At 42.1% G+C, this 25,964-nt stretch overlaps 1 protein-coding gene and 1 pseudogene across 1 annotated transcript in view; one reads left to right on the top strand and one right to left on the bottom strand.

Annotated features, from left to right (window-relative positions):
• The window catches only part of LOC147002411 (uncharacterized), a 73,054-nt gene that overhangs the window by 10,760 nt on the left and 36,330 nt on the right, over positions 1–25,964 (top strand).
• On the bottom strand, positions 5,400–6,255 carry LOC147002412 (E3 ubiquitin-protein ligase MARCHF5 pseudogene; annotated as a pseudogene).

The following is a 25,964-nucleotide window of genomic DNA, read 5'->3' as shown; positions in this document are numbered from 1 at the left end:
GCATGTTGGACTTTTGAAGAATAAAACACTCTGTTTATATAATATTTGAGTCTGGTGTATCATTCTAAGGCTAATCATAGACCCTTACACTCTTAACTGTAATCTCTTATAAAATGAAAGTCATATCAAATGCTTCTAACATATAATGGCACAGGATATATATTACTATTATAAAATGGAAATCAGTCTGGTGGTTCCTTAGAAAATTGGACATAGTACTACCGGAGGATCCAGCAATACCTCTCCTGGGCATATATCCAGAAGATGTTCCAACTGGTAAGAAGGACACATGCTCCACTATGTTCATAGCAGCCTTATTTATAATAGCCAGAAGCTGGAAAGAACCCAGATGCCCCTCAACAGAGGAATGGATACAGAAAATGTGGTACATTTACACAATGGAATACTACTCAGCTATTAAAAAGAATGAATTTATGAAATTCCTAGGCAAATGGTTGACCTGGAGGGCATCATCCTGAGTGAGGTAACACAATCACAAAGGAACTCACACAATATGTACTCACTGATAAGTGGATATTAGCCCAAAACTTAGGATACCCAAGATATAAGATACAATTTGCTAAACGCATGAAACTCAAGAAGAATGAAGACCAAAGTGTGGACACTGCCCCTTCTTAGAATTGGGAACAAAACACCCATGGAAGAAGTTACAGAGACAAACTTTGGAGCTGTGACGAAAGGATGAACCATCTAGAGACTGCCATATCCAGGGATCCATCCCATAATCAGCCTCCAAACGATGACACCATTGCATACACTAGCAAGATTGTGCCAATAGGACCCTGATATAGCTGTCTCTTGTGAGACTATGCCGGGGCCTAGCAAACACAGAAGTGGATGCTCACAGTCAGCTATTGGATGGATCACAGGGCTCCCAATGGAGGAGCTAGAGAAAGTACCCAAGGAGCTAAAGGGATCTGCAACCCTATAGGTAGAACAACATTATGAACTAACCAGTACCCCGGAGCTCTTGACTCTAGCTGCATATGTATCAAAAGATGGCCTAGTTGGCCATCACTGGAAAGAGAGGCCCATTGGACACAGAAACTTTATATGCCCCAGTACAGGGGAATGCCAGGGCCAAAACAATGGGAATGGGTGGGTAGGGAAGTGGGGGTGAGGGTATGGGGGACTTTTGGGATAGCATTGGAAATGTAATTGAGGAAAATACATAATAAAAAAATAATAAAATATAGGGAGAAGAGCATAATGCAGAAATATCCAAACAAACAAAACACACAAACAGCCCCCCCCCACCCCCCAAATACAAGTGGGCAAACTCCAAACTCTGCATCTCCATGTCTGATGTTCTTCAGATCTCCAACACTTTACCCAGTGGCTTCTCTGGACCTGTATGCAGGGACACCTTTGCCACATGCCTGGCCTTAGCATCTTTCCTATGTAGCAAGGTGAAATTTTATAATCACATTCACTCATTGGTTTCTTTGAGTCTTCATGCAGGGACAACTCTGACATATTCCTTGTATTGGTGGCTTTTCTTAGTCACAGAGAGACTTACATCCTTGATTCTAAAGACAGAGTCATATGGCTAAAGCAGGACTGCTTGCTGGGGCTGAAACATGGCCCCCTTGTCTTCTAACACCTCCATTAAGTTTCACTTTTTCCATAATTTTCTTCATTCTCTGAGCTTGTTTGTCCTAGAACTTACTCTATAAACTGTCCTTGACCTCAGAGATCTTCGTGACTCTGTCTCATGAGTACTGCAGTTGCTAAATGGTGTATACCACCATCCTTGGACCTAAGCTTTTCTTTACTGGAACTTGATTTGTAGACCAGGCAGGCTTTGAACTCATAAATGTGCTTGCCTCTGTCTCCTATGTTCTGGGATTGAAGGCACATACCAACATACATGGTCCTAAGTGTTTTTTTTTTTTTTTTTTCTTCAAAAGATAGAAGCTTAACTGGGTGGATTTTTGCCTTGAGGTCATCACTCTCAACTCCATTTAATATCTTTAATCAGGTTATCTCCTTGAACACAAGAATTAGCTCCATTCTATTTCCTGGCTTCCCTTTAATCCTTCAATCACATTTTGTGCTTTCCTTGTGAAGTTTTGTCTATTTCATCAAAATATTATTCATAAGAGGGAACTACAGGATAGAGTTTATACTGGGCTCTTGAGATTTCCATGTCAATGCAATTTATCTAAATCTCTTCACCTTATGCCACATGCAGACACTTTGGACCAGAGCAAAAGCTAGCCACATTCTTTATTATTAAAATATCATAAGAGTGATGTCTAGGTACCATGCTGAAATGCTTCTCTGAAATGTCTTGAGACATGCCTCAACTATTAAAATCACCCTCAGCACCACTGTCTTGCATGATTCTACTAGTATGGCCAGTTAAGCAGAGCTTAAAGCATTCCAGGGCTTTCCTAACCCAAAGTTCCCAAATCCAAATTGCTCCAAACAAAAGCATAGTCAGACCTACCACAACAATACCCCAGTCTCTGCTACCAACTTCAGTTTTAGGGTTTTATTACTGTGAAGACACACCATGACCATGGCAACACTTCTAAAGGGAAGCATTTTATTGGGGCTAGCTTACATTTTCAGAGGTTTAGTCCATCATCACCATTGTGGGAACCATGGCAATGTGCAGGCAGTCATGGTACTGGAGGAGTCTGTAATTCTACATCTTGATCCAAAGGCAACAGATGGAGACTGTTGCCACACTGGGCATAGCTTGATCATATGTGACCTCAAAGCCTAACTCCACAGTGAAACACTTCCTCCAATAAGGCCACACCTACTCAAAGCAAGGCCACAAATCTCAGAAGTGCCACTCCCTATAAACAAGCATTCAAACACATGAGTCTATGGAGGCCATACCTATTCAAACCACCACAGTATGTATATCTTATTTGACATTCCATGCTTCTTCATGTCCCAGTTATACATCTGGCATTTCATCTTAAAGTATTACCTCCTAAGGGGATTATCTATAAATGGTAGATAATGTAAGCAATGTGGTTCACTTTTTGATGAGAATTGTTCTCACAAGATCTGTAAAGAATTGTGTTGGAATTTTGATGGGGATTCCATTGAATCTGTAGATTGCTTTTGGTTAGATGGCCATTTTCATGTTAATCCTAACAAGCCATGAACAAGTGAGAGCTTTCCATTTTCTGATATCTTTCTCTTTACTTCTTCAGAGACTTGAAATTCCTGTCATACAGGTTTTTCATTTGCTTGGTTAGAGTTACACCAAGGTATTTTATGTTATTTGTGGTTATTGTGAAATGTACTATTTCCTCAATTACTACTACTACTTCCTCCTCCTCCTTCCTCCTCCTCCTTCCTCTTCCTCCTCCTCTTCCTCCTTCTTCGTAGTTCACCAAAACCATTTATTTTTAAGCCATGGTTAACCTTACAATCTTAATGAAGCAATCATAGGTCTTGAGACTTTGGAAATAGTGCTACCCAGTCTCAACCTTTCACGGGCCTGGAGTACAGCTTGGTGTAGTGCTTGCATAACACATGTGAGGTCCTGGGTTCAATAAAAAAGACCTAATCTTCTCCTTAGAATGTCTCCTGGCTTATTTATATGATAACCACAGTCAGGTACACTACAGATAGAAACTGGTCCCTGACCCTGAGCTACAGTACCAAGGCTTTGGATACCTCAGATTTTTGATGTAGTCCAAAATTCATGAATAATTCCTTCCCCCACCCCCCAACGTTAATAGGGTCAAATAATCACAGAACTCAGTCTCTAATAAATGAATACTGAGACCAGGCAGACTAACAACTATTTAGAATGCTTTCTATTGCTGTATAAGAATTTACACAGCAATCTGAGAATTCCAAGGGAGAAAAAAAACAACTGAAAACTCTTGAAATTGGGGCTGACTCTGTAGTCTTGGGTACAATTGTGCTTCCTCACAACACTGGATAGTAAAAGAGTTGGGTCACAGGAATAAGTCATTCCATACATTACTAAGGACCAGTTCACTGACTGCATCCCAAGCCTATAGTCAGCACCCTGCCTCTGAGGTGGACTCAATACACTAGCCCTTGGATTCCAGGTATACCCAACAGCATAGACCCCTGAAAGCAGGCTAGAGAATGACATCCAAATAAAATGAGCCAGCACAGCGGGAGGGAGGCAGGCCTCTTGGGCCATTCCTAGCAGCTTGGCTTCCAAAGAGCAAAACTGAAGGATGGAACAAAGCCTCCTCGGGCTTGCATAAGCTTCCCAGACAGGTGCTCAGAGGAAGGCGCACTCTGCAGACAGAGATTCTGAAGGATCCTCCTGCAATCCTGATACAGCCAGACCTCATGGAGACTACAAGAGAAAGAATCTTTTTAAATGTCCTACACATATCCTCCTCCTCTCCTTATTAGAGGTGACAAGCCAAGCTAAAAGCTTAAACAGGAATAAAGTCCTTCCAGAAGGAGTTCCAAGTTTCATTCTCTCTTGATGGCGAGGCTTTGAATTGATGTGTGTGTCTGGCCATGCAAGTTCCCTGAGCTACTCTCTAGGATGTGACCTGAGAGGGAGGCCACTTTCACAAGATGCCATCCTTGTGATGACTCAAACAGGAAAAAGAGGGACGTCTGTCTTTAACTGCTGGGGCTGTGTTCTCAACTTCTTTCTCAGCCCTTTTATCATTTGTGTAGAGGTGGGCTGTTGATTACTTTGAGTTAATTTTGTACTCAGCCACTTTGCTGAAGGTGTTTTTCAGATGTAGGAGTTTTCTGGTAGAATTTTTTGGGGTGACTGATTTGATGTTCCCATTGGCTTGCTGTTTATTGCCTTTATTGTGTTTAGGTGTGCCCCTTGTATTCCTGGTCTCTCCAAGATTTTTACCATGAAAGGATGCTGGATGTTGTTAAACATTTTTTTCCAGCATCTAGTGAGATGATCATATGGTTTTTTTTTTTTTCATTTTGTTTATTTCTATTTTGGATAACATTGATGGGTGTTTTTATATTATGATTACTTTAACTTAGGTGTATAAACTTTGCCATTTTTTTTAAATCAAATTCATGACAATTACCAGAGTCCAGAAAAAGGCTCTCAGATTCTTTTTTTTTTACAACCTGTCCACTTTTAATATTTGTACAGTTTTATCTTTACATTCTTGTCTGGAATAATATGAACAAACCCAGGTTTCCCATGCTAAAATAATGGTTTAGCCGACTGCCATAAAAGTAGTACATACAAATGACAGAGCTGACGCGTGTCCTTAGGTTCCGTGATTACTGGGAGGCTTTCCCCGGCCCTGCGTGCTTTATTGTATCTCTTAGAATATAGGAGCAGTGTCCCAAGTCTCCACTAGCGCATTAATGATGGAATCAGAACACAACAGACTTGGCAGGATGAGAGGCCTCAGAACAACCAGAAGTCTGTTTTATGCTTCTTCTTGCTCTGGTTAATTTAGGATTTTGCCATGTGCCTGATATAAATATCGCTGCTGTTTGAAGTAAACCTTAAATGCTCCTTTTATGGCAACAAAAGCAATTCCATCCAAGATTGTCCTTGGTAAATTTGAGTTAACACTACTGAACATCAGTTTACCAGCTATTGTCGCAATAGTAGGACAGACAAGGGCTCCACACAAAATTCTAGTAGCAGAGACACGATCTGCTAAAGGATTAGATTCAGCTGGAATTCCAGGAACAGGACAACCAATCCCTGGAAATATTCTGTTAAAGATTTGTAGTTTATTTGAGTATTTGCGCCATAGTCTAAGCACATAGTCCTCCCATCGAATCATTTTTCCCTAGTATCAGCATGACGGGAATAGTAGGAAGTCCAATCAAAAGAAATAAAGGGTCAGCTCGCTCCATAATATCCAGCCCTTCTTTATGGCCTACAACCTGCATCACTGTCACTGCTCCGTAAGTCACAGCTGTCCAATAGATAGATCCAACCATTATTCCTGCTGCAGCAAAAGGGCAAGCTTTTGAGCTCAGTCTATCTGCAAGATCCAAGACACAAATGACTGGACCCAGCTTTGGAAACACTATTAAGTACTCGGTGTTGCACTGAGGACAGGCCGCTCTGGCTGTGCTGTTTCCTCTTTGCTTTTCACCTACCCAGCACTGGAGACAAGCCTGATGAACCCACTTAGTAGATCCTCTGCACCTTCATGGTCTCACCCATTCAGCTGTTCTATCATCTTCATCGGTGGCAAAACACACCCAGCAACTTCTGTCCAGCATCTGTTGAAGAGCTTGATCCGGCATCTTCCGCGGAGCCGGCGAGCTCGGCACTCACCCACAGCCCTGCTCAGGGCCAGGTCCCGGGACAACAGCACTGAGAGGCGGCTGCCGGCCGCCACACAGCCTCCCGGTGTGGCTCCCAGAGGCCCGCCGGCTCTCAGATTCTTATGACTGAAATTATAGACAGCTGTGAGCTGTCTTATGCGTGCTGGAATTCAAAGCCAATCCCTGTGAATGATCAGCACCTTTTTGCTGCTAAGCCATCTATTCAGTCTGATGAACAGAACATGTCATTAAGAACAGTTAAGGTGCCGGGCGTGGTGGCGCACGCCTTTAATCCCAGCACTTGGGAGGCAGAGGCAGGCGGATTTCTGAGTTCGAGGCCAGCCCGGTCTACAGAGTGAGTTCCAGGACAGCCAGGACTACACAGAGAAACCCTGTCTCGAAAAACCAAAAAAAAAAAAAAAAAAAAAAAAAAAAGAACAGTTAAGGTGTGAGTACCTGAGTAGCTGGTTCATACTGTCCTTTCTCTATTTGCCCAGCTGTGGTGGGTCAGCCTTCCAGGTTTTCCGCTCTTTCCTTATTTTTGGCAATTACACTGTAGCTGTCAGTGATAGCACTTTCCCCACCCTTACTTGGCAGTTTCCACTTGGACCTTAAGACTCTTCAGTCTCTTCTTGGTCATCCTTGTGGCCTGCATGCCTGACAGGAATAAAAATATTCTAAGTAGACATTTAGATGTTTTCCTTTGACTTAGAATTAATGAATCAGTTCCCCTTTACCCCACCCCCTGAAATTTGAATTTACCCAGGAATCTCATCTGGGAAAGGATGAGTTTCATAGAGGTGAATGTCCCTGATGAGAAAATATTTAAATGTTAACTGTTTATCTTACAGGAAAGAGGTGAGATGTGATTGGTAAGGGTTTTAGGTATGGGGTAAATTCATTATAGGGCTTGGATAGATTACTTCTTTGTTCATTTCTCTTGCCTTCTATCTAGTCCTGTTAGGATCCTAAAGATGGATTACTTTACTTAGATCTTCAGTACTCTCCCAATAAATTGCATGTTTCCCTTTTTAAAAATTAATTTGTATTTTTCCTTTGTTTTCTTCTTTTCTTTGTTTTTGAGATTGGTCTCACTATGAATCCCTGAGTGGCCTGGACTCATTATATAGACTTGGTGTTCTAGAACATCAAAAAATCTGCCCACCTTGTCTCCAGTGTGACAAGATTATATGTCACAACTATATAATTTGGTACTTTTAATGGGCTTAATAAGGCTGAGTGGTTTAACATGACTGGTTAGAGTAGCCAGGACACTGCCTCTGGTCCTAATTTCAGTAACCAAGATGCTTCCATCAAATGTAGCTTTCCTGCCTTAAAGGTCACTGTCTTCCAAACATGAATAATATTGTTTTTCTCTATCAATGAGTCTGTTCTTGTTCTATTCTTATTCAGCAAATGGTAAAACCCAGGCTCACAGAGATAAGTGGGTTTTCAATATAATTAAGGTTAACTTCTCACCTTACCCAGCTGAGCATTCTAATGACTCAATAAATGAAGTTTAAAGGAAGCCAATTAAGGGAAGCATTGCCACACTGGCACTTAGGAAGTAGATTCAGGAGTTTCAGGATTTCAGAGTCATCTAAGGTGAGGGTTGTCAATGGGATATGATGGGATATTTTGTGTATTATATTGTTGTTACTTATTGTAATACTAAATTCTGTACCTGAAGGTGTAGGCCTATGAGTGAAATTTCACACTTACAAGCTTTTGTTGTGCAAATCTTGTCTCTTAATTTGAAACTGTTGGTTAAATAAAACTGTTGTTTAAATAAAAAGATACAAAATAAAATCTCTTTTTAAAAAAAGATTTATTTATTTATTATATGTAAGTACACTGTACCTGTCTTCAGATGCTCCAGAAGAGGGCATCAGATATCATTACAGGTGGTTGTGAGCCACCATGTGGTTGCTGGGATTTGAACTCAGGACCTTTGGAAGAGAAGTCAGTGCTCTTAACCTCTGAGCCATCTCTCCAGCCCCTGACAAAATAAAATCTTGTCTCTTAATTTGAAACTGTTGGTTAAATAAAATTGGGTACAGACAATTACTAGAGGGATTAGAGGTAGGTGGGTTTTGAGTTACCTGGTTGGGGCTGGAGAAGTGAGAGGAAGAGAGAAGAGACCAGGAGGAGAGAGAAGAGAAGGTGCCATGATGGGAGAGGTACCATGAGCACATGGCCAGGAGAAACAGCAAATATTTGGAGAACAACGCTGGGGCGGTAGTAAGGCCAGGAGTTAAAATATAGATTAGGGGTTACCTCCCAGACTGCCAAAGTTGAATAAAATAACTATTATTTGTTTGAGTCTTATTTATAAACTAGTTGGGGATAAACTCTAATTGGTTTTACTACAAGGAGGCCCACAGACGCAAGGGAGGCTATAACAAATGTCCATAGTCTTCCCTGTATCTCTAGATCTTCAGGGTCATGGTTCTTCCAAGTGTTATGCCCAAACCACAAGAGACCAGCAGGGACCTAACTCGTATGCAAATACAGAGTCTTTATTCAAGCTTGAACTCAGACCTATCAGCCTTTTCAATGCAGTGGATGCCTTTATTAGCACTTCTCATTTTCCATGGGCTTAATAAGGATGAGTAGTTTAACATGGCTGGTTAGGGTGACCAGGCCAGTGCCTGTGGTTCTAATATCATTAACAAAATGTTCCCATCAAATGCAGATCTCTTGCCTTAAAGTTCACTGTCTTCCAACTATTGAAAAATATTGTTTTTCTCTTCCATTGAGTCTGTAATCCCATCCTCCATCCTCCAGATATGTGGAGAGCCTTGATGTCGCTTCTAGGATACTGGCAAGGATATTTACACTGGGATAGAAGGATCAGAGAATATGCTCAGATACTAATATTTATATTTGGGCTCAAGGTAAACACAGCTGAGGAGTGTGTGGCATTCCTTTCATCTTGGTCATCCTGATAAGCCCCTAGACACATTAACCATGGGGCTTTGTTTATTGCCCTGTTTATCTCTTTGTCTTTGATCTAAGAACTGACCCTACTCTTTGCATGTACCTAGAATGGTATAAAAGCAGACTGGGAAAAAATAAAGGCGCTTCAGCCTCAGCACTGGCTGGAGTCATGTTATAATGTTGTCTAATTGTCTTTTCTTTCTTTAATCCTCACTCCCTACCTTGAGACCCTGTTGACGACTGAGCTGGCTTAGTCACACATGTTCCTGTAGGATCTATACATCTCATAGATTAAATGTGCTCTGTCACTCCCCTTTTATTAAAAAAAGCTCTTTAGTTAGTTAAGCATGGATATAGGAGGAGATGATGCCTATGGCCTATGCTGATAGGCTAAAAGGAAAAAGAGGAAAAAATTCCATGGTCTCAATCAGTGACATTTGAGTCCATATGTTTCTAATAATCTGTGACCGTCTATGTGGGCTGAAATTAAAAACCTTTGGAAACAAATTTGTTAAAATGGTTCATCCTAATAAAAACCTTGGTAGCTTTTTGTGATACCTTTCCTCAGAACAGCAGTGGTGATCAGCACCATCTAAGACAGTCAGACTTAACCACATCAAGAGACTAAATCTTCCCTCAGTTTTTTCTCAGTCCCCATTTCTTAGTGTTAGAGTTTGCCAAAAGACCCTCACTCACAAAGACCACAGAGACCAACATCACTGCAAACCGCAAGAGTTTTTTGTTTTTTTTTTTTTTTAAATTGATCCAACACATTGGGGACCCACCCTCAGCACACAGGCAAGAGGAGAGACCCTGGACGAACAAAGAACACACTTTTTATACCTTGTTTTTTTTTATTTTTTATTTTTTATTTTTTTAATTTTTAATATTTTTTTATTACGTATTTTCCTCAATTACATTTCCAATGCTATCCCAAAAGTCCCCCAACCCCCCCCCCCCCCACTTCCCTACCCACCCATTCCCATTCTTTTGGCCCTGGCATTCCCCTGTATTGGGGCATATAAAGTTTGCAAGTCCAATGGGCCTCTCTTTCCAGTGATGGCCGACTAGGCCATCTTTTGATACATATGCAGCTAGAGACAAGAGCTCCGGGGTACTGGTTAGTTCATCATGTTGTTCCCCCTATAGGGTTGCATAGCCCTTTAACTCCTTGGGTACTTTCTCTAGCTTCTCCATTGGGAGCCCTGTGATCCATCCAATAGCTGACTGTGAGCATCCACTTCTGTGTTTGCTAGGCCCCGGCATAGTCTCACAAGAGACAGCTATATCTGGGTTTTTATACCTTGTAAGGGGCAGATTTAGGCAACAGGGCTAGCTGGCTTATTCTTACTGGTGTAGCAAGTAACCCTTTCAGGCATTGGTTGGTTTGCATAGGGTGACTACCTTTGGGCCTAGTCCCTCACTCTGCCTGCCCTGGTGTTTTTTTCTCAGCATTGTTTAGTCAGCCAGCTTCTTTATCTGGCTCTGCACTTGGCCTGCTAGTATAGTTTGGAAAGTCCCTTCAGAGGGGGAAGGGGCTGAGTGGTCTTGAATTTATTTTGGATTCTACATTAGCGTTTCACTGTTCTCAAATTGTTGCTATGAGTGCTTTGCATTTTACTACTTAAATGAGTGATACTGTTAATCCACTGGTAATTAATACCAATCCATTGGTATTGATTCAGTAAATATACTTAGATATTATCTTTATATCCTAGTTAGCTTCAGTTTTCAATGTTACATATCATAGTATAATGTGTGGGATGGCCAACTGAGAGCTTAATGGGCCATTTCATGAGGAAATGGAAGATGAGAGTCCTGAGAGTACAAGTAGTGGAGGTCAAAGTCATAAAGATCAGTGGCTAATAGACTCTAAGAAGTATTAGGATAGAAGTCATATTGTAATTTGAATGAAAATGGCCCTCATATGCTCATATATTTAATGCTTGGCTCCCAATCAGTTGAAGTAATAGGAAACCTGAGGAGATAGATGTGTTGTTGATTGAGGAGCTCTGTCATCACAATGGGTTTTGAGATTTCAAGAGCACAGTTCCAGAGTCCCTTCTTTTTTGTGCATTGCCTCCAGACCTGCACGTAAACTTTCAGATCCATGCTTGCTTACCTGCTATGGTGATAATGGGCTAATCCTCTGGAAGTGTAAAAAGCCTTGTATTATAAGTGTTGCCTTTGCAATGGTGTCTCCTCAAATTAGTAAAACAGTAACTAGGACAGGCTATTGGTATATTATTTTGGCAAGGAAATCTGTCTACATTCTGTGCATGTCCCAAGAAACTGAGTGAGCCTGAATTGAATGGTAATGAGCAAATATCTTTGACTAAACATTGAGCCAGGGATTGTGCTGAATAGTTTTACATCAAGTTCACATAAGCTAAATTCATGTGAGAGGAGGTACACTTAATTAAGAAACTACTTCTGTGCCGGATATTCCTGGTTGTCAACTTGACTACCTCTGGAATGAACTACAATCCAGAAATGGAGGGAATACCTCTGATCCAGATGTTGAGGCTGGAAGACAAAGGCTTCTGACTTGGCTCTTGACATAGAGATCTTGAGGCATAGTGGCTATGAAAAGCTCAGGCCCAGGCAATGTACTACACACCTATAATCCCAGGAGACTGAGGCAAGCAGATCTGAGTTCAAGGCTATCTTGGGATAAGGCATATTCCAGATCTAGCATGGTGCTACACACCTTTAATCTGAGCCACACCATCTGATGGAGGCCTACATAAGGAAAACTCATTCATCTTAGCCTGCTTGCACTTAACAGCACATATGTTGGATACTATTTCTTCAGTAGTCTAGCTTATAGAGAAGACCAGGTAAAGCAACTAAGCCTCATGAAACTGAGCAACTATGAGAACTTCTCATCTACAGCTGCCCATCGTTGGTTAGTTGGACTACACACTGTAAGTCTTTACAATAAATTCTCTTAATATATAGAGGCATTTCAGAAGGTGATTGTAGAGAACCTAATTGATAGTCTACAAACCTGTATATAGACACTAATACAGCTTCCATAAGATGTGGCTTTAAGCAAGCCTACAGTTCCTTTTCTTTCTTTCTTCCTTTTTTTTTTTTTTTTTTTTTCAATGCAAAAGTAAGAGGTTTATTTTCCAGAATGCCTGGGATGACCTTCAATTAGTCCCCTAAGAAGAGTTACTAAGAAGTCGACCCCAAATGGCTATGATAAAAAGGCTTTATACTTTTTAGGGGCACAGGTTACAACAGCAAGGTTACAGTTCAAACTTATTGGCTAAGCATATTGACCTTTAAATTTATTGGCCAGCAAGCATGACACACATTTGAACTCTACATGGGACTTTCCAGAGGGTCAGGTGAATATTAGGTGAATATTAGTCAGTACATTCTGTGATTTTTTTTTTTTTTTACTCAAGAATGTTCCTGTGGGTGGAGAATGGACCCTATCCTTGACCCCAGGTGGGAGAGGGAAGCTCTAAGGAGGGTGTGGGACTGGAAATTCCTTAGGATCCCTCATTCCCCCCTTTTTCTTGTACAAACTCCGATTCTGGCGCTATGCTCAGGGGTCTTGGGTAACTATCTCATATTCTTCAGGTTCTTTTCTCAAGGTCTCATATTGTTGGTGTAGAACTATCAGTTGCACTGTTCCTATTCTCTCTTTTATGAAGGCTATAAGCTTGTTCAATATGCAGGGTCCAAAGGTCAACAATAGCAGGAGAACAATTAGGGGTCCTAACAAGGGGAGGAGTTAAACCAAGACTCTGAACCAGCTCTGACTCTATTCTCTTTCTTTTTTCTGCTTGGCTAGCCCTTCTCTCATCTTGGCAATTGAATCTTTAATCTTTAACCCCCCCAGAATGCTTTCCAGTATGTGCTTCCTGATGTTCCACACCCCCAGGTAGCACAGAAAAAGTGGTTGGACCCCTAACACTGACGGGCCTGCTTCTGGCTTCTCCCATCTTGGGGGCACACATATGACACTCCTCAACTTTGGTTGTCCAAACCCTAAGCCCCACCCTCCTAGGCCACTTCTGGGACACGGTTTAGATTCACAAGTCCCTCATCCTTCACATTCAGGTAATCCCTCCCCCTGTGTCTCTAGGGTGGGGATATGCCAGGAGTCACAGCCCACTGACGACTTCCAGAGATCAAAGACAAGGTCTCACCTCCAGATATAAGGCAGGTGCCCCTCTGTAGTGAAGCAAGCTACATCCCTAGTGACTGAGAGTACTTGTCAAGTCACTTTGGTAGGGTTGTGTGCGTTGTTGAGGCTCAGCACTGGAAGATATACCATAGCTATCTCATGGTTTCTTTGGCCTTGCAGAAGGGGAATGTTTGGGTGTCTGGCTGCTATCTGGTTGGTGTCAGGCGCTGGTGCTAGTCTGACATGAGTTACGTGAACCCAGGCAGTTACTCCAGTCACTTTAACAGGTGGGTCGGGATGGCCAACAACACCAGGAATGGCCCTTTCCACTTTGTGTCCAAGTTTTCAGCATGATGTCGCTTAACATATATCCAATCTCCAACTTGGTACTTGTGTGGAATCTTTGGGATACCTGCATTATACAGGGCACTATGCTTAGGCCAAAATTCCTGGTAGCTGATCTGGAAAGCTTGCAATTCAGCCATAAGATCCTTGTCACCTTGAAATTCACGAGGGTGGGGGGTGGTTGTCAAGAGCCAGGGTCAAGGGAGTGGGAGTCCCTTACAGGATCTCAAAAGGGGTTGGATTAAAATGGTAGGGGGTGTTCCCTCTACTGCTTTGATCATCTGCAAGTCGAAGGTCCCTATGGGAGGCCACCCTACTCTGAAGGTGGACCATTCGGAGAAGCAGAGAGTAACTAACTTGCCCTTGTTTACTACTACTGACAAGTTCTCTCCCCATCCCCTAACTTCCCTCTAGTGGTTTGTTAGGATGTTTAATGGGATAGATTTAGTTTGTCCCATGTCAACAAACAAACAAACAAAACTGTCAGTCTAAGTCCAAGAACAGAGAATGAGATAACCAACACCAACAAACACAGAGAAGGACAATCAACACAGACAGTTGCTCCTGCCACAGGCATAGACAGTCTAAGTCCAAGAACACAGAGAAAGACAATCAACACAAAGTTTGTCCCTTCCATGGGCACAGAAACCAGGTTATAGCAAGACTCGGTAAGCCATTTCAAAAGGAGCAGAGCCCTTCTGACTCCATCCAGAGGGGCCTGAAGCATCCTCCAGACTCCCCATAGTCATGGCATTAAGGCACATCTACCTGCCATAACTGACCCCCACCAGACCAGAGGTTTTCCAGCCAACACCATGCTCTCGAGCCAAAAGTGAAAGAAGACAGAAGACAGAGAGACAAACCCTTACTTAGGTGCTTGTTGCTATTGCCAAGCTCAGTCCTTTTCTCTCTGATTAGCCTAGTCATTGGTTGTTCTGCGGCTCTCCTCAAATCCCGGATGAAGCCTCCAAATGTAAGACCCTGATCCTCAGTCAGTGGTACATCAAGATGCCCCCAAGTGAGACACTGAGATGCAGATCAGATGCAAAAGCAAGAGGTTTATTGGGGTCGACATTCAATTAGTCCCTCAAGGCGAGTTACTAAAAAGGTAACCCAGTTACTTTTCTTAATTAATGATTGATAAGGGAAGACTCAGCCCTTGGTGGATGGTATAGTCCTTGGGTTGATTGTCCTGGGTTCTAATCAGGCTGAGAAGGCCATGGAGAGCAAGTCAGAAAGCAGCATTCTTCCATTGACTTTGTGTCAGCTCCTGCCTCCAGTCTCTACTGTGTTTTGAGTTCCTATTTGTTGGTGAATGGTGCTAAGGAAATTTAAGCCAAATGAATATTTTCCTCCCAAATTGCATTTTGGTCGTGGAGTTTAATTGCAGCCATAGAAACCCTACTTAAGATGGTGATGGTCATTCATGCAGGTCTTTAGTGAAAAAGAGGAACAGAGGGTTAGAAAAAAAAAGTCCTTCCTGTCTGCACCAGTTTACCTTGGGTGCAAACTCTGCAGTCAGTCCCACAGCACCCAGAGCAGACTCCAATCCCAGGAGCTCTAGCACACCCAGGATCTTAGGATCAGGGGTGAGTAGGACAAAATATCTGTTACAACACCACCGGGAGTAACTGGAACCAGCAGGATCCAGGGACACAGGAACCCCGCCCAACCAGTGGCTTGGGCTCCTAGTTTGCACTGGTCTACCTTGGGCACAAACTGTAGCCAGTTCCACAGCGCCCATAGGAGGCTCAAATTCCAGCTACTCTAATACAGCCAGGATCCCAGGATCCCAGCATCCCAGAAGCTTGGTCACACCAGGATCTCAGGGTCCCAGGGGCAGCCTGATTCCCAGGAACTCTGACAGACCCAGAATCTCAGGATCACAGGATCCTGGAATCACAGGATCACAGAGACAGCTGGGTTCTGAGGAGTTCTGACTCACTCAGGATTGGGAGGCAAGAGTAAGAACATCAGCTACCCACAACACCCGCCACAGGATCTTAAGACTTCTGGTGAGTGGAGCACAGCTTCTGCTCCAATCCAATTGCGCGGGACCTGAGACTGCATTAGTTAGGGAAGCAGAAACCGGCCTGAGTAGGACCACAGGCCTCATCCAGCTGGATCAGCGCCGGGGTAGCGGGAGCGCAGGGTTGCCTGACACCCGCCAGCTACCCACGACCCCCGCCGCAGGATTTTGGGACTGCTGGTGAGTGGAACACAGCTTCTGCTCCAATCCAATTGCGCGGGACCTGAGACTGCATTAGTTAGGGAAGCAGAAACCTGCCTGAGTAGGGCCACAGGCCTCATCCGGCCAGATCAGCACCGGGGTAGTGGGAGCGCAGGGTTGCCTGACACCCGCCAGCTACCCACGACCCCCGCCGCAGGATTTTGGGACTGCTGGTGAGTGGAACACAGCTTCAGCTCCAATCCAATTGCGCGGGACCTGAGACTGCATTAGTTAGGGAAGCAGAAACCGGCCTGAGTAGGGCCACAGGCCTCATCCGGCCAGATCAGCACCGGGGTAGCGGGAGCGCAGGGTTGCCTGACACCCGCCAGCTACCCACGACCCCCGCCGCAGGATTTTGGGACTGCTGGTGAGTGGAACACAGCTTCTGCTCCAATCCAATTGCGCGGGACCTGAGACTGCATTAGTTAGGGAAGCAGAACCTGGATGAAATGGAGAAGTTCCTAGACAGATACCAGGTACCAAAGTTGAATCAAGATCAGGTTAATGATCTAAACAGCCCTATATCCCCCAAAGAAATAGAAGCAGTCATTAATAGTCTCCCAACTAAAAAAAGCCCAGGACCAGATGGGTTTAGTGCAGAGTTCTATCAGACCTTCAAAGAAGATCTAATCCCAGTTCTTCACAAACTATTCCACAAAATAGAAACAGAAGGTACTCTACCCAACTCATTCTATGAAGCCACAATTACTCTGATACCTAAACCACAAAAAGACCCAACAAAGATAGAAAACTTCAGACCAATATCCCTTATGAATATTGATGCAAAAATCCTCAATAAAGTTCTTGCTAACCGAATCCAAGAACACATCAAAACAATCATCCATCCTGACCAAGTAGGTTTCATCCCAGGGATGCAGGGATGGTTCAATATACGGAAATCCATCAACGTAATCCAGTATATAAACAAACTCAAAGACAAAAAACACATGGTCATCTCGTTAGATGCGGAAAAAGCATTTGACAAGATCCAACACCCATTCATGATAAAAGTCTTGGAAAGATCAGGAATTCAAGGCCCATACCTAAACATGATAAAAGCAATCTACAGCAAACCAGTAGCCAACATCAAAGTAAATGGTCAGAAGCTTGAAGCAATCCCTCTAAAATCAGGGACTAGACAAGGCTGTCCACTTTCTCCATACCTATTCAACATTGTACTTGAAGTCCTAGCCAGAGCAATTCGACAACAAAAGGAGATCAAAGGGATACAAATTGGAAAAGATGAAGTCAAAATATCACTTTTTGCAGATGATATGATAGTATATATAAGTGACCCTAAAAATTCCACCAGAGAACTCCTAAGCCTGATAAACAGCTTCGGTGAAGTAGCTGGATATAAAATTAACTCAAACAAATCAATGGCCTTTCTCTACACAAAGAATAAACAGGCTGAGAAAGAAATTAGGGAAACAACACCCTTCTCAATAGTCACAAATAATATAAAATATCTTGGCGTGACTCTAACTAAGGAAGTGAAAGATCTGTATAATAAAAACTTCAAGTCTCTGAAGAAAGAAATTCTAGCAGATCTCAGAAGATGGAAAGATCTCCCATGCTCATGGATTGTCAGGATCAACATTGTAAAAATGGCTATCTTGCCAAAAGCAATCTACAGATTCAATGCAATCCCCATCAAAATCCCAAATCAATTCTTCAACGAATTAGAAAGTGCAATCTGCAAATTCATCTGGAATAACAAAAAACCTAGGATAGCAAAAACTCTTCTCAAGGATAAAAGAACCTCTGGTGGAATCACCATGCCGGACCTAAAGCTCTACTACAGAGCAATTGTGATAAAAACTGCATGGTACTGGTATAGTGACAGACAAATAGACCAATGGAATAGAATTGAAGACCCAGAAATGAACCCACACACCTATGGTCACTTGATCTTCGACAAGGGAGCTAAAAACATCCAGTGGAAGAAAGACAGCATTTTCAACAAATGGTGCTGGCACAACTGGTTGTTAACATGTAGAAGAATGCGAATCGATCCATTCCTATCTCCTTGTACTAAGGTCAAGTCTAAGTGGATCAAGGAACTTCACATAAAACCAGAGACACTGAAACTTATAGAGGAGAAAGTGGGGAAAAGCCTTGAAGATATGGGCACAGGGGAAAAATTCCTGAATCAAACAGTAATGGCTTGTGCTGTAAGATCGAGAATTGACAAGTGGGACCTCATAAAACTACAAAGCTTCTGCAAGGCTAAAGACACCATCAATAAGACAAAAAAACCACCAACAGATTGGGAAAGGATCTTCACCTATCCTAAATCAGATAAGGGACTAATATCCAATATATATAAAGAACTCAAGAAGGTGGACTCCAGAAAGTCAAATAACCCCACTAAAAAATGGGGCACCAATGATAACACCATTGCATACACTAACAAGATTTTGCTGAAAAGGACCCAGATATAGCTGTCTCTTGTGAGACTATGCTGGGGCCTAGCAAACACCGAAGTGGATGCTCACAGTCAGCTATTGGATGGATCATAGGGCCTCCAATGGAGGAGCTAGAGAAAGTACCCAAAGAGCTAAAGGGATCTGCAACCCTATAGGTAGAACAACATTATGAACTAACCAGTATCCCGGAGCTCTTGACTCTAGCTGCATATGTATCAAAAGATGGCCTAGTTGGCCATCAATGGAAAGAGAGGCCCATTGGACTTGCGAACTTTATGTGCCCCAGTACAGGGGAACACCAGGGCCAAAAAGTGGGAGTGGGTGGGTAGGGGAGTTGGGGGAGGGTATGGGGGACTTTTGGGATAGCATTGGAAATGTAAATACCTAATAAAAATATTAAAAAAAAAACCCCATGATAGTGAAAACTATTCTCAACAATAAAAGAACTTCTGGTAGAATCACCATCCACTACCTCAAGCTGTATTATAGAGCAATCATGATAAAAACTGCATGGTACTGGTACAGATAAGGCAGGAAGATCAATGGGATAGAATTGAAGATCCAGAAATGACCCACACACATAAGGTCACTTGATCTTTGACCAAGGAGCTAAAACCATCTAGTGGAAAAAAGACAGCATTTTAAACAAATGGTGCTGGTTCAACTGACGGTCAGCATGTAGAAGAATGCAAATCGACCCATTCTTATCTTATTGTACAAAGATCAAGTCCAAGTGGATCAAGGACCTCCACATAAAACCATATACACCGAAACTTACAGAGGAGAAAGTGGGGAAGAGCCTCGAACATATGGGCATAGGGGAAAAATTCCTGAACAGAACACCAATGGCTTGTGCTGTAAGATCAAGAATTGACAAATGGAATCTCATAAAATTGCAAATCTTTTGTAAGGCAAGGACACTGTCAATAAGACATAAAGGCAACCAATAGATTGGGAAAAGATCTTTGCCAATCCTACATCTGAAAGAAGGCTAATATTCAATATATACAAAGAACTCAAGAAATTAGACTCCAGTGAACCAAATAACCCTATTAAAAAATGGGATAAAGAGCTAAACAAAGAATTCTCAACTGAGGAATATTGAATGGCCATGAAGCACTTAAAGAAATGTTCAATATCCTTAGTCATCAGGGAAATGCAAATCAAAACAACCCTGAGATTTCACCTCACACCAGTCAGAATGGCTAAAATCAAAACCTCAGGTGACAGTAGATGCTGTCAAGGATGTGGAGAAAGGAACACTCCTCCATTGCTGGTGGGACTGCAAGCTGGTACAACTTGCAGTTGTCTGGAAATGAGTTTGGCAGTTCCTCAGAAAAATTGGACATAGTATTACTTGAGGATCTATCTATACCACTCCTGGGCATATACCCAGAAGTTGCTCCAACATGTAATAAGGACACATGCTCCACTATGTTCATAGCAACCTTATTTATAATAGCCAGGAGCTAGAAAGAACCCAGATGTCATTCAACAGAGGAATGGATACAGAAAATGTGGTTCACTTACACATTGGAGTACTACTCAACTATTAAAAATGATGAATTCATGAAGTTCTTAGGCAAATGGATAGAACTAGAAAATGTCATCCTGACTGAGGTAACCCAATCACAAAAAAACACACAAGGTATGCACTCACTGATAAGTGGATACTAGCCCAAAAGCTCCAAATAATCAGGATACAATTCACAGACCACATGAAGCTCAAGAAGAAGGAAGACCAAAGTGTGGATACTTCAGTCCTTCTTAGAAGGAGAACAAAATACTCACAGGAACAAATATGGAGATAAAGTGTACAGCAGAGACTAAAGGAAAGGCCATCCAGAGACTGTCCCACCTGGGGATTCATCCCATATAGTTACCTAACCCAGACACTATTGTGGATGCCAAGAAGTGCATGTTGAAAGGAGCCTGATATGACTGTCTCCCGAGAGGACCTGTCAGAGCCTTACAAATACAGAGGTGGATATTAGCAGCCAACCATTGGACTGAGCATGGGGTCCCTAATAGAGGAGTTAGAGAAGGGACTGAAGCAGTTGAAGGAGTTTGCAGCCCCATAGGAGAAAACAACACTATCAACCAACCAGATGCTCCAGAACTCCTAGGGGCTAAGCTAGCAACAAAGGAGTACACATGGTTCCAGCTGCATATGTAGCAGAGGATGGCCTTGTCATGTATCAATGGAAGAAGAGGTCCTTGGTCCTATGAAGGCTTGATAGATGCCCCAGTATAGGGTAATTGAGGGCAGGGATGTGGGAGTGGGTGGATACGTGGAGGAGCACCCTCACAGATGCAGGGGGATGTAGGATGTGATAGGGTGTTTCTGGGAGGGAGGGAAACCCGATAACATTTGGAATGTAAATGAAGAAAATATCCAATTAAAAAAAAGAAGCAAAGAAAAAAAAACCAAAACAAAACAAAAAAAAAAACAAAACAAAACAAAAACCAAAAACGGAGTGGGGGGCTTTAATCCTTCCAAGAAGAACCTTTACAAAGATGTGATGCTGGTAACCTATAGGAACCTCACTGCTATAGGTAAAAATATGAGTTTTCCTTTACATTCTAAAGAGGAGAAAGAAAGTGTTTCTTGATTCTCTATGCTCTTCTGTGATTTCAATTGTGGAGAAGGAAGAATGAGTTAAATAAATCAGGTATGTTTGTAGGGTTTACTGAAGATAGAAATTTATGTTTTTCAATTTCCCAAAATATTTTATATTTTTTCCTGGCACTTTATTTTGTAATACAGTTTGAAGATTCCACTATTGAAGAACCTTGTCAAAATTTTAGAAGAAATGGTATTAATATTCATGTGTCAGCCAATACAAATGTCCCTCAGAAGGAATTTTAAGTTGTTCCAGAAATTTTGAGAGAAGCACCAGAGTAAAAGACCACAGCTTTAAGAGTATTGATGGGTTTTTATATTTTACAAAACTATGTATCTCATTGTAAGTTGTTTGCAAGGCATTTCTCTAAGACACAATACTAGGACACTGCCACAAAAAAGTCATTGTTTTAATTATACCCCATGACAGCCATAATGAAGAACTGTCAAAACATTTAAATTTAAACCAGTCAGGTCTGGTAAAAGGTCATACTAGAAGTAACCATTTGAATGTAATCAACGTCATAAAGCCTTTGCATGTCACAGTTATCTTCATGGACATAAAATAGTTCATACTGGAGAGAAAACATATGAATGTAAATAATGTGGAAAAGCCTTGCATGTAAACATTACTGTTGGGAGCACAAAATTCTTTGTACCCAAAGATCACTAGGGAAATGAGGAATTTTAAGTGCACAGGGTTGTCTTCTTCTTCTTCTTCTTCTTCTTCTTCTTCTTCTTCTTCTTCTTCTTCTTCTTCTTCTTCTTCTTCTTCTTCTTCTTCTTTTTTATTTTTTAAAATTATACCTTGTTTTTCCACTAAGAAAGTTTAGAAATGGAGGTGATTAATAGCCTGGTGCTCACCAGGCGGTGGTGGCACACGCCTTTAATCCCAGCACTTGGGAGGCAGAGGCAGGCAGATTTCTGAGTTTGAAGCCAGGTCTACAGAGTGAGTTCCAGGACAGCCAGGGCTACACAGAGAAACCCTGTCTCAAAAAACCAAACCAACCAAACAAACAAACAAATAGTCGGGTGCTCCATGTTATCTGGAGGGCCAGGCTCTATGAAATTTCTACCACCAAGAACAGAGTTGGCTCATAGTCTAAATGACCCTTCCATTATCTGTGTACTCAGGGTCATCCTCAAGTACCCACAACTAGAACTGATGGTATCGAAGAGCCAAAATCACCTCTACACTTTCTATATAACAGAGACCATGTGAGAGCCTTCCCTAGGTTCTTAAGCTAATACATGTATCCCATCTCTAGAACCCATCTTCCTGGAAGAAATGACGTGTACTTTGAGTTGAGTTTCGATGTAATTATGCCTTCTGGTTTATTTTATTGCAGCAAGAAACTTTATTCCAAATTATACTACGTTTAAATATGCTGTCAACAAACCACCTGGTATCAGACACTCAATATTTGATCTTGTAGCTTGGAGGGTTTTTTGGTACTCTGCTTTATGCTCCAGGTGGGTCACACACTTCCAGACAACCCCCGCCCCCCCCCCCCCGGTCCCCCAGAAACTCTGGATCTGAGAATGAAAGAAAATAACAAATTAGCTTATTTTTGAAGTGCCTTGGCAATCAAAGGCTGGGCAGTTTTAATTTTTCTGAAACTAGCTTACTTTTCCTTCTGGTATTCTTGGCTCAACACTATCTAAATCTACTTATAACTCTGCTGCCCTGTTACTTCTGTGAGGCCCACTATTCTTTGCTTCCGGAGACAGCAGCCCTTCTGGGGACTACTTTCCCTTCCTACCAACATTTCAGCTGATCTTCCGTCTGCAGCTCTAAATCTGATTCGTCTCCCTTCCCCTCGCCCTGCCGCCCCCAATCATGGCAATTCATCAATTATTTTTAATACTGGGTTCTTGCCTACCATATGGTTCCCTGCCGAGGAATCAAGTGCAGGAAGGGAGGGAGGCAGGGAGGCAGGGAGGGAGGCAGGGAGGGAGGGAAAGAGAGACAGAGAGAGAGAAGAGAATATGAGAGAGAATATGAGAGAGAGAGAATGAGAGAGAGAGAGAGAGAGAGAGAGAGAGAGAGAGAGAGAGAGAGAGAGAGAGAGAGAGACTGAGAGAAAATCACCATGAAGCCGAGGGAGACAGATGGAAGTAGAAGCTGTAGGAGATAAAGCCAACCAGCCATGTGAGATTTCTGGTAAGTGGCCAGTTACCACTTCCCCAACTGGGTCTAGGGTAAGAGGCAGAGGATTAGACATGCCCAGGCATTGAGTTAGACAAGGCAATTAAAAAAATAAGCTTGTGTGTGTCTTTCATTCACGGATTAAAAGGGATCCTGGGCCAGTGTCTGGAGCCAAAGCTGAGTAGGTAAACTCCATGCCATAGATCCACCTCAGCTACATCCATCTGAACTGAGTTTTCCTTCCCACTTTGCAGATTGTTTCATGCACACCAAGATTCTTGTAGGTACTCACAAACATTACCATTTAGGACATGAAAGGATTCATGCAGGAGTAAACCTTCAATGTGCAAACAATATGGGAAAGCATTTAGATTTCACATTAGTGTTTGATGTCATGAAATAATGCTTACTTATAGGAATCTATGACTCAGAATAATGTAGGATTATCTTTAGCCAACATACATCACTTCAGCTGCAGAATGTTACATTTTTCTGTAGGCAAAAATTTTGACAGCTGCAATCTATCTGTTCAAGTCCTTTGATGTCCTTTTTCATTTCATGTGCACCTATAAGTTCATAGGAGAAAAGACACATATATATGATGTCTCTATAATATTTATAATATATATACATGTGTGCATGAGACATGAAATATATATTTATATTTTTTCCTAAATGCAGATGTGGTAGCACATGCCTTTTATTTGGGAGGCAAAATGAAGCAGTTTTTTTTTTTTCTTTCGAAGCTCGACTTGATCACACAGCTGCATGTGCTTTTGCAGTGAAACAAGGTAGATATCAATTTGATCTGACACAGCAGGCCATTCTGTTCTGTGAAAGAGGACCAGGAAACCAGAAGAATAAGGAGATACATTAGTTCGGGATCAGAAGGTATCATACAAGCTATATCTTATGCCAAGCATGCTCACTCTGAAGTAGAATATCTCATATACTATTTTTGAGAAAGAAAGAAAGAAGATGAGGTCAGCAGAAGCTACCATACAATGGGATGAGGACAGCAGGGAGCTAATGAAGCAATGTTGCAAAAAGCAACACATGATACCTTCAGAGAATTACAGACAGAGCACCCAGTAGCCTTGGGACTGCTGACCATACCCTAGTATGAGAAGATGAGTTGTGTATTTTGGATCCTAAGCCAAAGATCCCCAGAGGCTTTGGTCTAGTCTTACTGGCCTGCCAAGCAAACTCCATGTTGTAGGGTCAAAGCTCCGTGTTTTCTATATGATATATATGATATAAATCAGGGTCCCAGGGAAGAGCTGCCAAGAACCTCACCCCCAGTTGTTAATGGCTCTGCCAAGCATGCTCCTAAAACTACTTTTCTTCTCCATACATCACGGCCTCAAGGAAAACTTTGGACCAGGCCAGACCACAACACAATTTAATAGTGCTCATTTCTTTGACAGGCAGAGTTGCCTCTACAGCATACACAGTCTCAAAACAAATGGCCCTGAATTGATAGCTAATAATCCGTGGTTCCTTTCTGAGACTTCACAAGCCTTCTCAACATTCTCCACTGTTCAACAAGAACAGACCTTCCATGATATCTCAGCGTGGAATTTACAGCCCTGTTTTTTAAAACACCTCTATCATCTGCTAACACAGTTATCTGTGTCTTAGGATTTTACTGCTGGAACAGATACCATGACCAAGGCAACTCTCATAAGGACAACATTTAATTGGGGCTGGCTTACAGGTTTAGAGATTCAGTCCATTATCATCAAAGTGGGAACATGGCAACATCCAGTCAGTCATAGTGCAGGAGGAGCTGAGAGTTCTACATCTTCATCTGAAGGCTGATAGCAGAATAGAGGCTTCCAGGCAGCTAGGATGAGGGTCTTAAAGCCCACACCCACAGTGACACACTTACTCCAACAAGGCCATACATTCTAATAGTGCCACTCCCTGAGATTAGCATATACAAACCATAACCATCTGGAAGCATAAAACGCCACAAAGTCACATTATTCTAACCTGCAGCCCCACATCTCTGATAAGGTTTTCTTTCTAGTTCCATTTTATTTATTTATTCCTGTTTGTTTACTTGTATAAATAGCCTGACCAAATCAACCGTAGGGAGAAAGGCTCTGTTTGTGCTGTGATTCCAAGTTATCATTTCAGAGATGTACAGGGAGGAACTCAAGCATTTACTCACATAACACCCACAGTCAAGAACAAACCGGGATGAATGACTGCACGGTGGTGCGGGCCTTTAATCCCAGCTCTCAGAAGGCAGCAGCAGCCCTGAGACATCTGTGAGTGCAAGACAGGTTGATTTTCTTACTGATATCTAGGCCAGCCTGGCCCTGTCTCAAAACCAAAACCATGCAAAGTAATAACAACAAAAACTATTAAGGACTGTCATTAACCTTAAAATGATCAATGTCTTAAATGTGAGAGGAAACTCACAGAATACAGTCTATAAAACAGAAGGCAGCTTGAGCAAACATGAAATTTAGGAGCCTATTTTTGGCCTCTGGGAACTTTTTATTATAAATGGTATGGAAGGCATCTTTTAAGGTATGCACCTGGTTTTTCATTGTTGTAGTTGAATGGTGTTCATTGTTTGCTCCAGGGAATTTCTGCCATCTAAGAACTGTCTGTGTGAAGCTTTTTCTTGGTTTTGAGGTCTGAGAGTTAACTGTTTTAGCTCACATTCAGGCAGCTCTGAACAAATGCCTGAATCATTTACTGACTGAGCTTTTAAGTTGTATGAATAATCATCTAATCACATGATGAGGGCTTCTGTTGTTCTCCAACCTTATTTCTGCACTGCTGGAGACAAGATTGTGAGGTCAAATATAGCAACTCTCTATCTGGGATCT

The sequence above is a fragment of the Mus caroli genome, unplaced genomic scaffold (genome assembly GCF_978045245.1).
Source record: "Mus caroli unplaced genomic scaffold, Mus_caroli_1 scaffold_10, whole genome shotgun sequence".
NCBI classification, from domain to species: domain Eukaryota; kingdom Metazoa; phylum Chordata; class Mammalia; order Rodentia; family Muridae; genus Mus; species Mus caroli.
The sequence above is the reverse complement of the archived record's forward strand: the minus strand, read 5'-3'. Positions and strand labels throughout refer to the sequence as shown.